The sequence below is a fragment of the Dermacentor variabilis genome, chromosome 3 (genome assembly GCF_050947875.1).
Source record: "Dermacentor variabilis isolate Ectoservices chromosome 3, ASM5094787v1, whole genome shotgun sequence".
Lineage (NCBI taxonomy): Eukaryota > Metazoa > Arthropoda > Arachnida > Ixodida > Ixodidae > Dermacentor > Dermacentor variabilis.
Window position 1 is genome coordinate 118,419,738 of NC_134570.1, and position 21,914 is coordinate 118,441,651.

Here is a 21,914-nt window from a genome sequence, read left to right on the forward strand (position 1 = left end):
AACCATGGACGAAACATCGTAGGGGCAGAAGTTGTATCGCAGGCAAAAGGCCTAAGCCCTAGCTCTGCACGTCGAAGAAGCAATAGTTGCCGAGCACAGTGCGCACTGATCCTCAAGGGCCAAATAACACACAGAAGAGCCTACTTTCGGCGACACACAATTTAGCAAGGTAAAGTTGTAGGCCAGTTGATGAGACATTGTGAATAAAACCGTTGAAGACACAGGACCGAGGGAGACAACCCACACAGGGCGGTACTTGCAACTGAATTTTCATTGAAAAACGGCATGGCTTTTATAGAAGATGGCACGTGTAACCCGATAACGAATAGTAGTAACGCCCTGTGTTGTCGCCGTCCGTTCAGTGTCTAGCAGTTTTATTCAAATGTCTCACGAAGTGGCCTACACTTTTGCCTTGCTAAATTATGCATATCATGCTCGAGTCGGTATTTTTTCGCCTTACGTAGATTGTGTTCAGTTTGGTCACATTTTAGTTTATTTGGTACCCATTTTTTTTTTGCCTTATGTAGATTGTGTTCAGTGTGCACATTTTTTAGCTTTTTTGGTACCCATTTCCTGTGTGTCGTAGTTGTCCATGAACCGTATAAAAGTGTCTATATCAAAAAGAATTTACCAGCTGGAAGTCAGTGTCATGCGTCATTCCTTGTCTTGCGTCACTTTAATGTTCTACTTTTGTGTTGTTACTGTTTAATTATATCCGACCAACTAGCCCATATCGGGATCATGGGTATATAGATTAAAGGCTGGTATATTCCCGAACGAAGGAAGATCATATGACAAGCACCTGATGAAAGCACACGCGGCTAACGATATAAAGAGGTGGCGTAACCACACGACGTCCCCACCGCGATTTTTGGATAGCAGGGCTCTTCAGAACTTTCATCGCATGCAGCTGGGGTATGCCACCGAGGCTAAATGCCTGACTGTCATTCCGAACAGAGAAGTGTCTTTTGAATGGTAAAAAAAATGTCAACAGATGTACAATGAGCGAGTACAAGCCATCTCATCTGATCCTGTTATTGCGCTTCCTGATTTTAGCCTTCCGTTCAAACTCTTCACGGATGCTTGAAGAATTAAACTCTTGGTGTTTTACAAGCCAAAACCACGATCTGACCATGAAACAGTGCGTGTCATAGCGCGGGACTCTGGATAATTTTGATGGTTTGAGGTAATTTAATATGCTTCTAAATAAACACAAGCATTTTCACATTTTGTCCCATCGAAATGAGGCCACCTCGACCAGGATCTAACTTGCAACCTCGAACTTAGCAGCGCAATGTCACAGCCACCAGCCTACCGCGGCGGGTTTGTACGAATACTTCATGTGTTGCCACCGGCGCTGTGCTCTACCAGAGATACATATGACAGAGATATCTCATCGCCAGCGGAACGTTATGGGGTATTATACGTTTTCAAAGGCTCAAATGTATTTCAAGCTATATCGAGCGAGAGGTGCTAGAGGTGGTCAGGGGCTCGTCGCTTTTTACACTCCTGCTTAGTAGGGCTACAGTTCAAGTTATTTATTAATAATCAAGCACTATATCATCCCAACAACCCTAAGCGCTAGCGTAACCGAAAGACGACTAGCAAGACCGGTACCAGAAGCACAAGAATTTACTTTTGTGGTAACCCACTGACCTGTACAAAAACGCAGATACAAACGCCGCCAAGACTTTATATACAGTTGAAAAACCAGCACGAGAGCATCAATAACCTGACTCATTGGGAAGGTACTAAAGAGATGCAACCAAGGAATTGAAAGCTGCAGATGCTTCTGAATAAGTCAGGAGCAAAATTCTAACGCATGATATCTCTGAGTCGGCCAGCCGCGACAGGTTATGGGAAATTTACTGGAGAATATCGAGCAGATTTACGTGGGACACTATGAAGCAATGCATGACCAGCTGCATCCGGACCTGCCATAAAGGTCAAGTTAACAAGGCCAACTACCGAGGTCACGGAAACAAGGCGGCAATTTTAGAGGATTCTGCAACTCCATTCGGAGTGGTTCCCCTCGAATTTGCTGAGCTACAGAAAAAGAGGGAGGGAAAATAACACGCGTATTTTAATTGCCATTGAATTTCCGAGGACTCATCATAAGGTGGGAGAGAATTTTTCAAAACCGTCCCTCTAGTGAAATATGTTCAACACAAAGGTTGTGGTGACCGATAAGGATGCTGTATTTCATAGCAATCAACTTGAAGAACGGGATCATATAAAAGGAATAAAGCTCCGTTTTCTTGCCCCCTACTTCGAGGAGATGAGTGCGTCGTCATAGAGGGCCATATGAGATAGAACAGTTCGTCTCAATGCACTCTTATTTCAAAAGGGTGCGAACATGCTCCCTGTAAGCCACCGTAACGAAGAACAATTCTCATATTACCTCTATAGGTTGTCGTCAGTATTTCGTATTATGAAAAATAACAATAGTTTGCAGCTGATTTCTCCTTAAGCTACATGAAGTAATAGTGGCTAAAGAAAAACAAGATCACTTGAGTAAAAGCGACGATACCGTATTACAGTATTACCTTTCAATAAAGTTATTCCTTTTACAGACGTCTCGCGATCCCAATACATATACTAATCAACATGGGAATAGTAATAATAAAATTTGGGGTTTTACGTGCCAAAACCACTTTCTGATTGTGAGGCACGCCGTAGTGGAGGACTCCGGAAATTTGGACCACCTGGGGTTCTTTAACGTGCACCTAAATCTAAGCACACGGGTGTTTTCGCATTTCGCCCCCATCGAAATGCGGCCGCCGTGGCGGGGATTCGATCCCGCGACCTCGTGCTCAGCAGCCCAACACCATAGCCACTGAGCAACCACGGCGGGTAACATGGGAATAGGGTTGTCCTATAGTGCGAAAGAATAATTCAAAGCTCCAACCCATTGTTTTTACGTCTATACATAGAACGAAAGGCGTTCAGACAGTAAGGAATTGTGAAGCCCATTAAACTATGAAGCTCTGGGTCAAAAATGACAAAACCAGATGAAGTCCCGCATCATCCCTATACGGCGGGATGGAGACGAGGCCGACGAGTATGCAACAATCCAAGCACTTGGAGACTGCAAACAAGCTCAAATAATGAAGAGGAGAACAAACCAACTGAGAAGTAAACGCTGTGCCGGTCTAAATGTCGCCTGTTCAGTAAAAACATTACAGTCAACTGAAAAAAGTCTCAGTGTATGCCTTGGAGTGCCTTGTTCATCTTTGAGCACTTTTGTTGTATAACTGAAGCGAGAAACCCACCTATTCAGGCTCTGCGCGCGCAAGAAACGTGTTGCCCGTTTTGTTTTTCTCATTTAATTGTCGTTGCGACACGAAAATTATCGGCTATATGAATAAACGAAACATTACCGACAGTGGCGTCCAGTCCCTTCTTAGCGAAGACAAAGGAACCGGCAGGTTGCTCCTCGAGGTGAAACGTGGACGCCTTGGACTGCATGCTGCACTGCGGTGTACTACTGACGCGGCCGTTTCTTTTCACGCGCCGGTTTAGATACGAGTACAGAATATAAACACGCTCTTGTCAGCGCAAGCGCTCCCTCTTCAGGCGCGACCTTGTCATTGTGGAGTTCTAAACGTGCATATCTGGGCCACTGGCGCGATCTTTATGGAGCGGCCTAGAACGAGGCGATGTTCGGCTCGCTGTTCCCTCCACGGAAGAATGCCCGCTCACTTCGCGCCGAAAATGCGGCTTCGAAAAACAAACGCGGGCGTCCTCGCTCCGCGCGACGTCGCCGATATAGCTTGCGCTTGCGATCCCCAAAACATGCGTGCAACGACAATCCTGGCCGGGCGACTCACTGGAACGTCTAACTTGCATGGACGTATGCGGGTACAGGCAGTGTTTCGCTGATAGCTGAGGGTCATTCCACGCGGGATGTTGCAACGAAGAGAACGACAGCAATTTTGCTTGCGCGCCTAGGGGGGCATTTCGTGGTCGCTGCATTTCTGTACATAGTGCCGCAAGAATTGAGCCCCTGCTGTTGACGTCACATCCACATTCTAGCTGCGCGGCTAGGAATCGTGGAAACAAGTATGCTCATTGCTTCGAAATATCGACATAGGGCAACGCACTGGGAAAGAAAAATAAATAACTTTGCGCTGAAGAACGCCTAAGATAGCTCGGGAAACTGTTACAGGTGTGTCTTGCAACCTTTGTGCAAAACAGGCACATCAAGCCCTCTCTGTCAGCGGATCTTTTTTGCAACGGTTGCATTGCACGGCTTTACATTTGATCTTTTGCTTTAAGTGTTAGTGAAATGGCTTGCCCTTTACATTCTGGCTGCTCACAACGGTGAAAACAGTCTATTCATAGCAACAGCTTGCTGTCCCCATTTTTTTCGCTTGCACGCGAGCATTAGTGTTGTATAGGTGGCAGTGTTCTTTGTATTCAACAAATTGTCTGGTCTCACCAGCTGCTTCCCTTTACAGACATGCACGAAAACAGCAGCAGTAACAGCAACGAGGTCTCTTAGGCCGATATGAATTGATCCACGCGCTTTTCATAGAGCATGTATGTGTAATTCCACTCTTGAATCTATCTTCTCCGCTATTCTTTCTCTCGCTGTCAGGTTCCTTAACACAAGAGCCCATTAAAACGCGGATGCTTCCCCCTCCCCTCTATAATGCTTATGGAGTAACATCAACAGTGACATACACCATCACCATCATTGAATTAGAGGGTTTTACGTGCCAAAATCACTTTCCGATTGCGAGGCACGCCGTAGTAGAGGACTCCGGAAATTTTGACCACCTGGGGTTCTTTAACGTGCACCTAAATCTAAGATTGGATGAGGGAAATGACGCGAGTTAATGACATATTAGTTGAAATCAAGAAAAAGAAATGGGGCATGGGCAGGACATGTAATGAAGAGGAAAGATAACCGATGGTCATTAAAGGTTACGGACTGGATTCCAAGCGAAGGGAAGCGTATAGCAGGATCTGAAGTGAAGGCGCTAAAATGACGGAGGACAAAGAAGAAACACACACGCACAGGGCGCCCTGTGCGTGTGTGTGTTTCTTTGTCCTCCGTCATTTTAGCGCCTTCACTTCAGATCATGCTTAAACAACACGCCCAACTATCCATCCTAACGTCGTATAGCAGGGGGCGGCAGAAAGTTAGGTGGACGGATGAGATTGGGAAGTTTGCAGGGACGACATGGCGACAATTAGTACATGACGGGGGTAGATGGAGAAGTATGGGAGAGGCCTTTGCCCTGCAGTGGGCGTAGCCAGGCTGATGATGATGAAATCTAGGTACAGGGGTGTTTTCGCATTTAACCTCCATCGAAATGCGGCCGCCGTGGCCGGGATTCGATCCCGCGATCTCGTGCTCAGTAGCCCAACACCATAGCCATTGAGCAACCACGGCGGGTCCCATCACCATCATGGTGGATCACGCTTTAAAGGAGTTTCAGATTGGCAAGATCACCATGACAGGCATCAAATGGAGTGGTTCTTGTGCCTTTAACAGCTCTTAGATAAACTACACTTTCAATGAAATTTTCCCTTGACGTTGCAACAATATCTGCGTGACGTCACACAGCTATTCCAGTATTCCAGAGAATGTGAAGACTTACAAGCGTAATCAAATCGTAGGGAACGCCACCACTGGGACTTACCGAATATTGTCAGTAATAACTGGAAGTTCCTGTTTAAGAGTTCTGTAGAATGTATTCCAGTGGAAAATGGCATACCGGTAATCAATAATTCCATGTTCTGCTGTCTCTGGCTTTTTAAATAACGAGAAATCGGTTGTCCAGGGAACAAAAATGCCTCTGTCGTGTAACCATCGCTTAACTGGAAGTCTATCGCTATGTAGCTAGTAAAAGTTCTGACACCTGGTCTAACAGCGAATCTCCAAACTCTTTAGAACGTCTTGTTGAGGAAGGCCGCTGTACGTTGTTATGTACAATGGGGTTGGGAAGATCACATGTATATTAAACCATGATAAACTTTTACAGCGTCACAGCCCTGACATAATCTAAAGAGAAGCGTGTCGCGAGTACGTTCTAAGGGCTAACAACTTCACGCTATAGGCAACATTTGACAGTGATGATGAATGTGTTGTTTAGTGGCGCAAGGGCCAGGTATGGCCAAAGAGCGGCAAGACGGTGTTATTGATTTCGCGGCGGAATGATGAGTTCTGTGAAATTGATGTGACGTTGCTATAGAGGGGCCTAAAAATGGTCGCTGTAAAGTGCGTAAAATCGACGTGCGATAAGATTATGGCGATGACTAATCATGAGTACTATGAGCCTTACACTACATTGCGGAAGAATGATATGGTATGCGGAACATGTAAGATGTAAGAAGTAGCTACAGCACAACTGCCTCACCAGAGCCCTTGAAACACAAGGGCCCGGAGGCATTTGTTATACAGTACAATTATCCCAGCGGCATCCTCTAAAGAGAGGAAGCGCTACGAATGTATGGGACTAATAACATGTAGGACTACATCTCTGAGGAAACCTAGGCCTGTGTCTGTATTAAAAAGCGGTTCTGGACCGAGAAACATTGCAGGATGAAGAGGAATGTGCTGCCGGTATGCTAAGGAAAAATGTCTCTCAGATTCGGCTTCCCGACACTCCAGGAGGACGTGGAGTACGGTCAGCCTCTCCGCACATCTACCACAGGTTGGAGGCTCACTTCCGGTGAGTAGAAAATTATGGGTGCCAAATGTGTGTCCTATTCTGAGACGACAGAATAGGACATCTGTACGGCGTGATTTTGTTACAGAGGGCCAGAATGGTGACTGGTTTTTTCAGGTGGAGCTTATCCATTTCCGCATCCCACATGCGTTGCCAGTGGTCTCGTAGCCTGCTTCGCAAGAAAGGTCTCAGATCTGTGACAGGCACCTCAGCGGTAGGGTTAACAGCTTGCGATGCGATTGACGTGGCCATCTAGTCCGCCAGAACGTTACCCTCAATGCGCCTATGGCCAAGCACCCAGCATATAATGATACGCTGGTTAGATATGTACGCTTTACAAAAGACGGTGTAGAGTTCATTAAGTACAGGATTTTTATGTGTATAGATTGACATCAAGGCCTTCACGACGCTTAGGGAGTCTGTATAAATCGCTGCTTTTGGAAGTTTTGACTTTCTTATATGGTTTACAGTAGACAGTAATGCGTAGGCCTCGGCCGTAAGGATACTTGTTTCCGGATGCAGTACACCAGATTCTGAGAACGATGGGCGAAGGCAGCATAAGACACCCCGGCATTTCACTTCGAAGCGTCTGTGTAGAACTCTGCGCTGGAGTGCTTGTGTTGGAGTTCTAGAAAATGCATTCAGATTTCTATCTCTGGTGCGTGTTTTGTTACTTCGAAAAAGGATATGTCATTCTAACAGCTGCCACTCCCAAGGGGGTAACAGCTTGGTTGGATGCATTAGGCGAAGTTCGAGGAGTGGGACACGCATTTCATCACTAAGCTCCCTCACACGAAACGAGAAAGGCTGTCTTACAGAGGGACGGTTATGGAAAAGTGTAGTACATGTCATATCGTTAACAGTGTTAAAACATGGATGTTGATGATTGGAATGTATCTTCAGGAAATATGTAATGCTGATGCAAGTTCTCTGTAGATGGAGCGACCATTCATTTGATTCCGCGTATAAGCTTTCAATCGGGCTTGTTCTGAAAGAGTCAGTGGCTAAGCGGATACCTAGATGGTGGACAGGATCTAGGATCTTTAGTGCGCTCGGAGCAGCAGAGTTATATACGACGGCACCATAGTCCAATCGTGATCGAATTAGGCTCTTATAAACATTCATCAGACACTTCCTGTCGCTACACCATGTTGAGTGGGATAGAATTTTAAGCAAGTTCATTGTCCTTAGACATTTTCCGTTAAGATATTTAATGTGCTGTATAAAAGTAAGCTTGGAGTCAAGTATAATACCTAAAGATTTGCGTTCTTTGTTGATAGGCATTTGATGTCCACACATGTTGAACACAAGGATCTGGAACCAGGCCTCTCTAGTAAAAAGAACACAATCACTTTTGTGGGGGTTAATTTTAAACCCGTTTTCGTCGGCCCACTTAGATATCTTGTTCAATCCCTGCTGTACTTGTCTTTCGCACACTGCAAGGTTACAGGATTTAAAACCAATTTGTATGTCATCTACGTAGACGGAATAAAAAAATAGCTGGTGGTAATGAAGCGCGCAGTGTGTTCATCTTAACCATAAAGAGGGTGCAGCTGAGCACACCTCCTTGGGGTACACCAGTTTCCTGTATAAATGGACGTGAAAGTACACTCCCGACTTTCACGCGGAATGTACGGTTGGACAAATAGCTTTTTATTAGGGCGAGCATATTGCCACGGACGCCCATTCCAGACAAGTCTCTCAAGATTCCGTAGCGCCACGTTGTGTCGTACGCCTTCTCCATATCGAGGAATACGGATAGGAAATATTGTTTATGTAGAAAGGCGTCGCGAATGTTTCTCTCAATGCGCACAAGGTGATCGATTGTGGACCGCCCTTCTCTGAATCCACACTGGAAGGGATCAAGCATTTTGTTTAATTCCCGGATATGTATGAGTCGCCGATTAATCATTTTCTCAAACAGCTTACAGATGCAATTTGTGAGGGCTATCAGGCGGTAACTTGACGCCAACGAAGGATCTTTACCTTGCTTCAGAATGGGAATCACAATCGCTTCTCTCCATGCAAGTGGAAGATATTCAGCAGCCCAAATAGTGTTGAAAAGTGCAAGTAAAGTCAGTTGTGTATCAGTGTGTACAGTCTTAATTATGTCGTACATAATTCTGTCAGGTCCTGGTGCAGAACTCTTGCATGTGATCAAGGCAGCTCTCAGCTCGGCAATACTAAAGGGACGGTTGTAAGGCTCATTCTCTCGACTTTTTCTTGTGAATGGCTTACGTTCTTCGATTTGTTTATATTTGAGAAAAGATTGTGAATAATTGGTTGAACTTGACACGCTCTCAAAATGCTCCCCAAGTGAAAATTCCCGGTCTTGCAGGGTACCTCCTTATGTGTTTGCCAAAGGGAAGGAGTATGTCTGTCGCCCTCTTATCCTATTAACACTGTTCCAGACTTTGGCCTCATCTGTATACGAGTCGATACCTGATAAAGAATTCTGCCAACTCTCTTCTGGCCTGTCGGCGGGTTCGCCTGCCTTGGGATTTTACTTTTTAAAATTGATAAGATTCTCCGCAGTGGGGGAGGCGCGTAGCAACCCCCACGCTTTGTTTTGTTTCTTACGAGCGATCCTACAATCGTCGTTCCACCACGGGACACGCTGTTTACATTCCAAGCCATTTACTTGTGATATGCATTTATATGCGGCATCTATTATGAAGGCTGTAAAAAACTCCACTGCAGCATCAATGCCTAACGAAGACATGTCAGGCCATGAGATACTAGTAAGAGTTCGAAATTTCTCCCAATCAGCTGTCTCAATCTTCCACCAAGGAGCTTGTGGTGGATATTCCTTTTCTTTAAGTGATCTTTGCAGTATGGGGAAATTGTCGCTCCCGTAAGGATTGTTGATAACTTCCCATTCAAGTTAGGCAATATACACGGGGAATCTAGGCTGAGGTCAATTGAAGATGTGGGTTACTTCTTATTCAGAAGACAAGCACCAGAAGAGAAAAGGAACTGTTCAAAAAGACGACCTCGCGCATCTATTGGAGAGTCGCCCCACAGGCAGTTGTGCGCATTGAAATCCCCAAGAACAACCTAAGGTTCTGACAATTCATCTATGAAGGACTGAAATTCATGTTTGCTTAGTTTGTACTATGGGGGTATATAAAGGGAGCAAATAGTGATAAGTTTGTTTAGCAAAACAACACGAACCGCCATTGCTTCGAGGACCGTTCGTAGCTGTAAACGTTGACACGCTATGCTTGTTTGAATTACAATGGCAACACCACCCGATGATGCGATTGCATTATCGCGATCTTTGCGAAAAGTAACATGCTGTCGGAGAAAGTTTGTGTGTTGTGGTTTTAGGTGTGTTTCCTGTGGACACAGTACTTTTGGATTGTGTTTGTGGATAATCTCTTGCACATCATCAAGGTTCCTAGGAAGAGCTCTGACATTCCATTGAATGATTTGTGTATCCATGTTAAAAGTAAATAGGTGCTGTGTGTACGGAAACGGAAGTGCTTAGATTACAGAGCTCTTTCGAGGCCCTGTAATCGGGGTCTTGCCCTTCCTGGAGCGTTCGAGGGAGTCTCGCCGCTCCTTAGGCGCTTGGCGCGCCGTGAGGACAGGTGTAGGGTTCATTGCCTCTTGTGAGGCGCCGGACATGTGCTCTTGCGAGCGAGAAGTTTCCCGAGAGAGTCCCGCCTTGGAGGGCAAGACCCCTGCGCCCACCAGCCCGGAGGTCGATGGGGCTCCCTGAGGTATTTGGCTGCGTCGGCTATTGCCAGCGCTGGAAGAGGCCGGGGAGGTTGGGGCAGTCTCGGCTGCGCCCACCTTCGTGGTTGTTCGTCCCTTCTGCTCGGTTGGTGGAGCAGCGCTAGCTGCGACCACCGTGGAGGCAGATGGCGTAACTGCCGACTCGCTGCTCGTGGGTCGGACAGCCGCCGGAGGCCGTTGTGACGCTGCCCCCTGACGCGCCACTTCGGCAAAGCTTTTTCTTTGGCAGGTATGCTACCCGCCTTCGTGCCTCTTTGAACGATATATTGTCTTTTACTTTTATCCTTACAATTTCTTTTCCCTTCTTCCAGGAGGGGCACGACCGCGAGTACGCGGCGTGATCCCCGTCACAGTTTACACAGTGGAGAGAGTTCTTACAAGCTTCAGTGGCGTGTTCAAGGGCACTGCATTTCGGACATGTTTGGCGGCCCCGGCAGCTCTGCGAGCTGTGGCGAAAACGTTGGCATGTGAAACATCTCAGGGGATTTGGCACATATGGTCTTACACGGAGCTTGATGTACCCGGCCTCGATTAACTCGGGCAGGACACCTGAATTTAAGGTGAGTATTAGGTGTTTGGTCGCAATTTCTTTACCATCTCGCCTCATCTTGATTCTTTTGACATTTATAACATTCTCTTCATTGAAGCCCTCCAAGAGTTCAGCCTCAGTGAGCTCCAGCAAATCATCGTCCGAGACAACGCCGCGGGTGGTATTCATCGTACGGTGCGGGGTTACTACTACTTGGGTCTCCCCAAATGATACTAGTTTAGGCAGTTTCAAATTGTTTCTGATCGCAGAGCTCCAAGAGGAGGTCACCGCTAGCCATCTTCGACGCCTTATAACCTGGGCCAAAAACTTCGGTAAGGGACTTCGATACAAGGAATGGTGGAATCGTTCGCACTGGTTTAGCTGGTTTTTCAGAATGGATGACGTGGAAACGAGGGAAAGAATCCTTTTGCCGACCAAAAAATTCGAATAGTTCATCGGTGCGCCCTCTTTTCTGAGGGCGATCAGGGAGTGGGGGGAAGGAGCTGGCCGTAAAGATATGCGAGATTTCGGCAGTAATGCCAGCCACCCACCGCGGAGTCCAACAAGGGGACGCTGCAGGACCTGTGAAACACGGCCTGCAAACGCCAGCTGTACATTACCACTGTAACCAAATATGAAATAACCTAGGTTGGCTATTCACACAAGGTTAACCATTGCTGCCTGGAAAAATTGGAAGTAAAGGGAAGCCAGAAGTAGACAGGAAAGGTGGAAAGTAAAGACGAAGGTTGTAGGGCGAGAGAGACAGGAAAAGGCAACTACCGCTTTCCCCCGGGAAGATCAGTCCGGGGATGCCGTCTACGTGAAGCAGAGGCCAAAGAGGTGTGTTGCCTCCGCCGGGAGACCTTAAAGGTCCGAACACCCGGCATCGGCTCAACCTCCAGGATCCCCCTTTCACCGGACACGGCTAAGCCGCGCACGGCTACACGCGGGAGGGACCGACCCTCGTGTGCTCGCGTACGTGGTGTCGCAACACACCAAACGCCTGCTGACGCAGACGCCCCTGCGGGGAACATTTGACAGTGCCACAGATGCCACAAGTCAAGGAAATTGCAAAATTAGAAATACAGTCGAACCTGGATACATCGAATCCGGATATAACGAAATGTGTAAAAAGAACAGCTGTAAGATCTTGAAAATTTTTGCATAATATATTTTATTTATCGAATTACCTATATATCGAACTTTTTTGTGATCCTCTTCAGATTCGATGTATCTGTGTTCGAGTTGTAATTTTGCAATAATTTCAATGACAGTGCAGAGAAAGCTATTTTATATGCTCTCGAAGAAAATCTCAAAACCGCTTGCCGAAAAAAATAAATGCACGAGACCGAGCGCTCGTTTATAGAAAAAGGCAATATATAGATCAAAACAACTGGCTCTCTCCCACTTCAAGCTCCAAATAAAGATTGCGAACAATCAATGAAGCTCTTTGTGCGTTTGCACGTGTCACGATCCATATGCAACACTTGAAGTACGCACCAGAGTTTCGATGCGGTAACCAAGTTGCACACAGCTGCTCTCAAACACAAGAGTGTCCACTCCCGCCCCGCTAGGTCGTTTTGTCTTTCACGCTGTCCCTCGGCTCGTCCCAATAGCCATTTGTTTCTCTGTCGTTCTCTATTAGCACACAAAGGAATATTCCAGGGCGCCGCCTACCGCTGAATGCCGTCATTTGGCGGCTTCTCAATCCACGCACCATGCAGAGAGCCTGTGTCTTTGCTTTAGTTAATGACAGCCCCTGCATTCCGGAAAAAAAAAAGGAGGTTCTTGCGGGTTTTATCGCCTGCTCCACGCTTTCGTGATCGTCCCTATTGCCACGTCATCTGCATTTGCAAATAGCTTCGCTTCACTAAAATGTAACGTAGACAGCCGTACATGTTGATCGTCCAGAGTTTTCAGGCAGTAATGCTCTAGGTAGAGCGCAAACAACTGGGCAGGCAGCTCTAGGCATCCCTGCAGGCCACGGACGCATGCCTAGGAAGGCGAAATAAAACGCCCTTGGAATTTTCGTCGTGCAAGGCAGCACTTCGAGATGGCAGGCATGTTAGCCCGCGTCGAATAGCAGCAATTTACTTTTAAATAATTGATAGTTACACCCAAAGGAACAAACTTTATCGAAATTGGGTTAAACCAGATTTATCCCCGAAGTTTGTACTTTCGTAAAGGGCAACAAATGCCAGTGTTACAAAACTTATGAACGAAGCTCATTTTGTGTGAGCAAGTGGGCAAGGTACAGGGTGATCATTTCTAAGTTTTATGGAATTCTGAAAAATCTCCTGTTGCAGGTAGCGTAATTCTTGTCCTTGAGCTGGATTATTCGAATAAGCGGACATTACAAGCAAGAGAAATCGTAACACATCCTCAACTGATTAACAATTTATTTATTAGCGAAAATAATTTACGGCACATATTGTTATTTACAAGTTGTAGCTGGCAAGCTTGCAAGACGTATCCACATGAAATAAATTTCCAGGATGACAGGAGTTTTGAGATATTACCTGAAGTCTCGAACGAAATACATGGGCGTTCCAGTTAATATGGTGCTTCAATGCATAAAATGGCGTTTTTCTTAAAGAAGTAAGCGGAACAACAGCGCTTTTTACGGCGAGTTTTACGGCGCATATCTTCAAACTGGCGTCATTCTGCAAATTCATTCAAAGTGGATACACTTTGCAAACTCGCTGGTTACAATAAGGAAATTGCAATATCTGCCGTAAGGTAATTTAAAAGATAATTAGAGGATTTCTGGTAATTAGGTGAATAAGCGTCGCTTTATCGTACAAGTAATGTCCGCTTCTACGAACAACAGAGCTCAAGGGCTATGATTATGTTATCTGCAACAGGCTATTATTAAACATTTAGTAACGTAAAAGTCATCACCCTGTACCTCATTAATATTCACATGAGATTATGCTTTCTTTTTCCTAAAAACTCGAAGTAAAACCGGTATATATATGTAATATTTGTTGACTTCATTCAACCATCACGTGAGCAAATATATATGGACACCCAAAATAAACAGTTTATATGCAGATCACGGCGTAGAAATATGTGCCACGTTGTACTGAAACAAATTGTCAACAGGTGTGTGCCAAGGAAACTACGCAATATACGTAGGTAAATATGTGCGACCTTTATAGGAATCAATCGATCATTCGGCCTTGCATAAACAGAGGGAGTGGTGATGAAACGCATGAGATAAACCGGGACTGGTAAAATGATCGGCATGGGTTATCACGAATTATGCACGCTTGACAGGCCATTGACCCTGTGTCTGCCACCGGCAATCTGATAACCATCCCCCCCTTGCAACCCTCATTGCCCGGCAAATGCTGAATGTTCGGAGAACAGTGCGTTAAAAATTATGGGGTTTTACGTGCCAAAACCGTTTTGATTATGAGGCACGCCGTAGGAGGGGGGCGGGACCCTACGGATATTTGGACCAACTGGGGTGCTTTAAGGTGCACCTGAATCTAAGTACACGGGTGTGTTCGCATTTCGGTGCCATCGAAATGCGGCCTTGGAATTGAAGTCGCCCATGAGTATAGTGTATTTTGTTTTCACTCTACCCATCGCCGATTCCACGTCTTCATAGAAGCTTTCGACGTCCTGGTTATCATGACTGGATGAAGGGGCGTAGACATGTACAACCTTCATTTTGTACCTCTTATTAAGTTCCACAACCAGACCTGCCACCCTCTCGTTAATGCTATAGAATTCCTGTATGTTACCAGCTATATTCTTATTAATCAGGAATCCGACTCCTAGTTCTCGTCTCTCCGCTAAGCCCCGGTAGCACAGGACGTGCCCGCTTTTTAGCACTGTATGCTTCTTCTGGCCTCTAACTTCACTGAGCCCTATTATATCCCATTTACTGCCCTCTAATTCCTCCAACAGCACTGCTAGACTCGCCTCACTAGATAACGTTCTAGCGTTAACCGTTGCCAGGTTCATATTCCAATGGCGGCCTGTCCGGAGCCAGGGATTCTTACTACCCTCTGCTCCGTCGCAGGTCTGACCGCCGCCGTGGTCAGTTGCTTCGCAGCTGCTGGGGACTGAGGGCCGGGGTTTGATTGTCGTGTTCATATAGGAGAGAGTTATTAGTAGAGTTTGCGGAACAAAATAATACGCGGATAATGAATACCTTCTTCCGCAAGAGGGATAGACGAAATTAGACGTGGAGGAGCCCTAATGGCGAGACTAGAAATGAAATAGACCTCATACTCTGCGCTAACCCTGGCATCATACAAGATGTGCACGTGCTCCGCAAGGTGCGCTGCAGTGACCATAGGGTGGTAAGAACTCGAATTAGCCTAGACCTGAGGAGGGAACGGAAGATACTGGTACATTAAAAGCCAATTAATTTAGTTAGCGGTAAGAGGGAAAACAGGGGAATTCCAGATCAAGCTACAGAACAGGTATTCGGTTTTAACTCAGGAAGAGGACCTTAGTGTTGAAGCAATGAACGACAATCTTGTGGGCATCATTAAGGAATGTGCAATAGAAGTCGGTGGTAACTCCGTTAGACAGGATACCGGTAAGTTATCGCAGGAGACGAAAGATCTGATCAAGAAACGCCAATGGATGAAAGCCGCTAACCACACAGCTAGAATAGAACTGGCAGAAATTTCGAAGTTAATCAACAAGCGTAAAACATCTGACATAAGGAAGTATAATAAGGATAGAATTGAGCCTGCCCTCAGGAACGGAGGAAGCCTAAAAGCAGTGAAGAAGAAACTAGGAATTGGCAAGAATCAGATGTATGCGTTAAGAGACAAAGCCGGCAGTATCATCTCTAATATGGATGGGATAGTTCACGTGGCTGAGGAGTTCTATAGAGATTTATACAGTACCAGTGGCACCCACGACGATAACGGAATAGAGGATAGTCTAGACGAATTCGAAATCCCACAGGTAATGCCGGAAGAAGTAAAGAAAGCCTTGGGAGCTATGCAATGGGGGAAGGCAGCTGGGCAGGATCAGGTAACAGCAGATTTGTTGAAAGATGGTGGGCAGATTGTTCTAGAGAAACTGGCCACCCTGTATACGCAATGCCTCATGACCTCGAGCGTACCGGAATCTTGGAAGAACGCTAACATAATCCTAATCCATAAGAAAGGGGACGCTAAAGACTTGAAAAATTACAGACCGATCAGCTTACTGTCAGTCGCCTACAAACTATTTACTAAGGTAATCGCAAATAGAATCAGGAACACCTTAGACTTCTGTCAACCAAAGGACCAGGCAGGATTCCGTAAAGGCTACACAACAATAGACCATATTCACACTATCAATCAGGTGATAGAGAAATGTGTGGAATATAACCAACCCTTATATATAGCTTTCATTGATTACGACAAAGCGTTTGATTCTGTCGAAACCTCAGCAGTCATGGAGGCATTACGGAATCAGGGTGTAGACGAGCCGAATGTAAATATACTGAAAAAGATCTATAGCGGCTCCACAGCCACCATATTCCTCCATAAAGAAAGCAACGAAATCCTAATAAAGAAAGGCGTCAGGCAGGGAGATACGATCTCTCCAATGCTATTCACAGCGTGTTTGCATGAGGTATTGAGAGACCTGGATTGGGAAGAACTGGGGATAAAAGTTAATGGAGAATACCTTAGTAACTTGCGATTCGCTGATGCTATGCCTTGCTTAGTAACCTAGGGGACCAATTGCAATGCATGCTCACTGACCTGGAGAGGCAAAGCAGAAGAGTGGGTCTAAAAATTAATCTGCAGAAAACTAAAGTAATGTTTAACAGTCTCGGAAGAGAACAGCAATATACAATAGGTAGCGAGGCCAAGTGGTAAGGGAATACATCTACTTAGGGCAGGTAGTGACAGTGGATCCGGATCATGAGACGGAAATAAGAGAATAAGAATGGGTTGGGGTGCATTTAGCAGGCATTCTCCGATCATGAACAGCAGGTTGCCATTATCCCTCAAGAGAAAAGTGTATAATAGCTGTGTCTTACCAGTACGCACCTACGGGGCAGAAACCTGGAGGATTTCGAAAAGGGTTCTACTTAAATTGAGGACGACGCAACGAGCTATGGAAGGAAGAATGATGGGTGTAACGTTAAGGGATAAGAAAAGAGATTGGGTGAGGGAACAAACGCGGGTTAATGACATCTTAGTTGAAATCAAGAAGAAATGGGCATGGGTAGGACATGTAACGAGGAGGGAAGATAACCGATGGTCATTAAGGGTTACGGAGTGGATTCCAAGGGAAGGGAAGCGTAGCAGGGGCGGCAGAAAGTTAGGTGGGTAGATGAGATTAAGAAGTTTGCGGGGACGACATGGCCACAATTAGTACATGACCATGGTTGGAGAAGTATGGGAGAGGCGTTTGCCCTGCAGTGGGCGTAATCAGGCTGATGATTATGAAATGCGGCCGCCATGGCTGGGACTCAATCCCGCGACCTCGTCCTCAGCAGCCCAACAACTAGCCGCTAAGCAACCGCGGCGGGTGGAGACCAATGCGCGCTATTCTGTAGTGTATGCAACCTTGAGCACATTTGAGATATCATTCTTGCAGTTGTGTTTAATGACGCCAACGGTGCGATTGTCGGCCGTAGTATTGTGGCATAATTCTTGCTTCGCTTTCTACCTCTTTTTGTATAGTGAAAAAATTGAAAGAAATAATGCCATTATACTCGGTACAATACCATACCTTATTACAATTGCGTATTCATTCTCAACTGTGACTAAGGACTTTCTCTGTATATATCGTAAAAAATGTGATCTTGTCATCCCAATGGGAAGAGAAAGTTATGCACACCCTTTCCGTTACCTCTCTATACTCACCGTCTTTACTACTCTTACTTTTTTACTACTATTACTCTTACTGATATTACTTGAACGAGGAACCAGAATACCACATGCGAGCAATTGCAAAATTAGAATATTTAAGTTTAATTACTGCGCGCTACGTATCAATTTCGAGTATTATTCGTTAAGTTAGCAACGCGTAACGACTTGGAACGAATTCCGAAGATGACACGAGTTTCGAGATATTCATTCGAAAAGTGCGTGGAGAAATATTATAGCGTTCTAGGTTTTTGCAGTAACATCAACTAAACAAGCGCATTTTCATATATGTGTGCTAGAACGCCTCGCCACGCATGGTCCACTGTCATATCGAAAATTGCAGGAGGATGTCATGTACAAAACTAGAGCTTCTGAGAAGTATATAGTAAGGAAGCTGAAGATTTATTTCTACACTCAGTATATGTGAAAAGAACAACAAAGAAAGACGTTTTGCAGTGCCTTTTTTGTTGCAATGAAAATAAAAGATTTAATAACCCTATAGTTGTGACGGCTCTACTCCTGACATAATATCGATAACAAGAAGATAAATATTGTAAGGTAACGAGAACCGCCACAGGTTCGGAAAATGTAGAGCGCCGTTAGCTAAACAGTGAATGATAGCATGTTGTCCTGGGCACACTGGATTATATCAGACACAAAAGTATAGGACTAGTTGCTACACAATACTGTAGAATCCAGGCAAATAGTAATCGCTTAAAAGCAATTACCGCTTAAACGGAACAACCTTATGATTGGTTGGTTTTGCATTCGTCATCATGATGAGCTGCCTATTTTTTATGTCCACTGGCCGGAGGGCATACAGTGCGGGAAGTCTCCGCGGCTGAGTGATCATAATCATCAGCCTATTTTATGTCCACTGCAGGACGAAGGCGAACTTCAGTTAACCCTGTCTTGCGCTAGCAAATTACAACTTGCACCTGCAAATTTCCTAATTTTATCACCCCACCTAATTTACTGCCGTCCTCGACTGCGCCTCCATTCCTTTGGCATCCATTCTGTAGCTCTAATGGTACACCGGTTATTACGCCTGCCCATTACATGACAAGACCAGCGCCAATTTTATTAGTGTCCAGTTTTCTCTCCGATCCACACTGCTGTCTCCCTGTCTCTGAACACTACGCCTAACATTTTTCTTTCCATTGCTCTTTGCGCAGTCCTTAACTTGCTCGAGAGCTTCTTTGTTAATCCACATGCTCTTGTCTCATGTGTTAGCACAGGTAGAATGCAATGATTGGACACTTTTCAACGAGAGTAGTAAACTCCCAGTCAGAATTGGGTAATGTCTGCCGTATGCACTCCAACCCATTCTTATTTTTCTGTAAGTTAAGTTTTCATGATCAAGATGAAAAACACGGTCATGAGAAGGTATCTTTTTTCATTAGGGCAATGCAAAAAATAAAGAAGTTCGTTAAACGAAAGAACATTTTTTTGCATCTCAAGTTGTAGTTTTGCCCTGAAGGCGAAGCACTGATAACGATAGCAAAGTATTAGGCGACTACACCAAGCAAAGTTCATAGTTTTATTGGCCATATAGATTACTTCAAACATTCTGTTACTAAACAAATTAACAAGCATTGTGTCACGCTGGCACGGGCAAACGTTAACAGGTCACACTCGATGACCGCGAAAACTTGCTGTCCCAACGCTGGTGTGATGAAGAGCGGCGGCAGCTGTGAGCGATTTCCCCTTCGCGCTTCCTGTCACTTCAACTTGAACAGGCGCGTGATAAAACGCACACTGAGCCATCAGCCATCTCGGCTCACGGAATCATTGCGCCCACCTCAAACTACTGCAACCACCACATACCTTATCCAACCTCCGTCCGATCTCTTTGACCTCGTGTGCCTGTAAAGTAATGGAGAGCATGGTCAACACACGCTTGATGTGGTACCTTGAAGATCGCGACCTTTTGGCTCCTACACTGTATGGATTTCGCCGTGGGCTATCAACACAGGATGTGCTAGCCCGCCTAAAACAGGACGTCCTCGACTAATTCGGTGCACCCACGAGCCGTTGTTGCAGTGGATATACTCAAGGCATTTGATTCCATCCCACATAACACTATAATGATCAAAGCACGTGCCCTTGGCATCAGAGGGAAGATGTACAACTTCATAGCGGGTTTCCTTGAAGAGCGAAGCTACCAAGTCGAAGTTGGTCACGACGCCAGTGCCATACGAACCAACCGCGTAGGCGTCCCCTAGGGCTCGGTTATTTCACCGACGCTGTTTAATATAGCTATGCACCAGCTACTAAGCACCTTGCCGACGTATCGGGCCTGAAACACGTGGTGTACGCCGATGACGTCACCGTGTGGACGCATCAAGGGTGCATCGGGGAGCAGGAGGACGTCTTACAACGAGCTCTCGACATTCACGCCTATGCCATGGAAACGGGTTTACACACTGCCCCAGACAAAACAGTTTGTCGTCATTCGTGGTGGCAGGTCCACCTTTGGAAAGCAGGAAGAAAAGCAGTCTTTTAAACTGTACATCGGTGACCAACCCATCACACGGAAATCTACTATCCGAATACTCGGTATGCACCTAGACGAGAACTGCACAGCGAACACTTGGTTCCAATGCGTTACGATGACCAGCAAACAAATCCTGCACGCTTTACGCAGAATCTCTACCCGCACCCGTGGAGCAAAGTAACATGAAATGCGGCAGTTCGCTCAAGTTTTTCTTATCTCCCGTATCATGTACGGGCTGCCGTATCATCCAGTCAATCGCACACAGATGCACACGCTCGACCGGTTACTTAACGAAGCCAAACGCATTGTAACTGCACTCCCAAGGTACACAAGCCTCGAAGCGCTTAAAAGTTGTAGCAAACTCAACAACCTGTTTGAGCTCGTAGACATGCACATCTATACACAAGAGACGAGACTTCGCGCCACAAAAGCCGGGCGACACACGCTCATGCTCCTCGGGTATGACGTCCACAAAATGCCGATTTTGCCCAACAACACGCCGCCGTGGGAAATCACGGCTCTCACCGATGGCAGGCCACTTCCTCTCAATACGGGCCCTACTCAGCGAATGCGGCGCCTTGCATATGCCAAGAGGCATGCTAAGGCTACGAGTTCACTCTCCTTGACTGAACGCATCGTATACACGGACGCTGCACTGCCTGCAGACGACGTTAGTAACACCTGTTATGCGACTGCGTGGTACGACCAGACAAATGAAAATCAGAACCGCCGCCATCATATATCAGCAGAAGCAATGTCCAGCACCCGCGCTGAGCTAATGGCCATCCTAGATTATTTGGAGTGGGCCCGCGCAACTTCGTCTCAAACTTACCCTGTTCACCATCATGTGTACACAGATTCCCAGGCTGCCCATCGGGCATGTGCCAATATTATTTACACAGATCCCGTACTGCAGAATATCCGGCACCAGGCACGCCTGCTCCGCGAATGCGGTCACGATGTTACCATTCACTGGGTCCCTGCGCACTGCGGTATCCCCGGAAACGAGAAGGCTCATAGACTGGAGCGCGCTCATCTCTACCGCGCTAGCCAGAGCCTGCGATAATCCTTATTCTCTCCTAGCTACAACACCTGCGGTAGCAGACCCAATGGCAGACAAGCATGCGACCAAACAACGACGTGCCGCCTACCTCGCCGCAGTGGGCAATCCACTCTATACCGTCACTTCCACCGAAGGTATTCACACGGCGAGAGTCAGTTTTGCTTCGGAGAATCGAGACAAGCACCCTCCTTACTCCTCACTTGTTGAACCGTTTCCACAAGGGTGGCACACCCCCCACCCGTAAGTGGTTTCTGTTGCATGTGCACATGTCGTGCTGATCTAAAGCACCTTTGTTGGGAGTGCCCTCTCTACATCCCACTAAGGCTTCGTGCCCTGGCCACCATACAGCGGGGACCCTGGCCTTCTCTCCGGACTTGGGCTTGCCCGGATACCACGTCTCCGTACCATGCCATCGAACTCTGGCGAGCACTGCTGCTGTTCCTTCAGGACCCTGCAGCACCACCCGTCGGCGATCGGCTCCGTGACAGCCACAAGCGTTATGCCGCCCCCACTTAGCTGCCTCCAGGACGTTCATTAATAAAACGGAGGCAGCCTTACCTTTCCC

The 21,914-nt window shown here is 46.3% G+C and overlaps 1 protein-coding gene across 3 annotated transcripts in view; it reads right to left on the bottom strand.

Annotated features, from left to right (window-relative positions):
* LOC142576223 (cationic amino acid transporter 2-like) overlaps positions 1–21,914 on the bottom strand; it is a 147,747-nt gene that overhangs the window by 106,260 nt on the left and 19,573 nt on the right. Inside the window, exon 1 of one of the 3 annotated variants that reach the window (XM_075686246.1) lies at positions 3,381–3,463. The exons of the other annotated variants lie outside the window; for them this stretch is intronic. The gene's annotated coding sequence lies outside the window, so the exon portion shown is untranslated. Of the gene's footprint in view, positions 1–3,380; positions 3,464–21,914 lie in introns of those variants that run through there. 3 annotated transcript variants of the gene reach the window in all.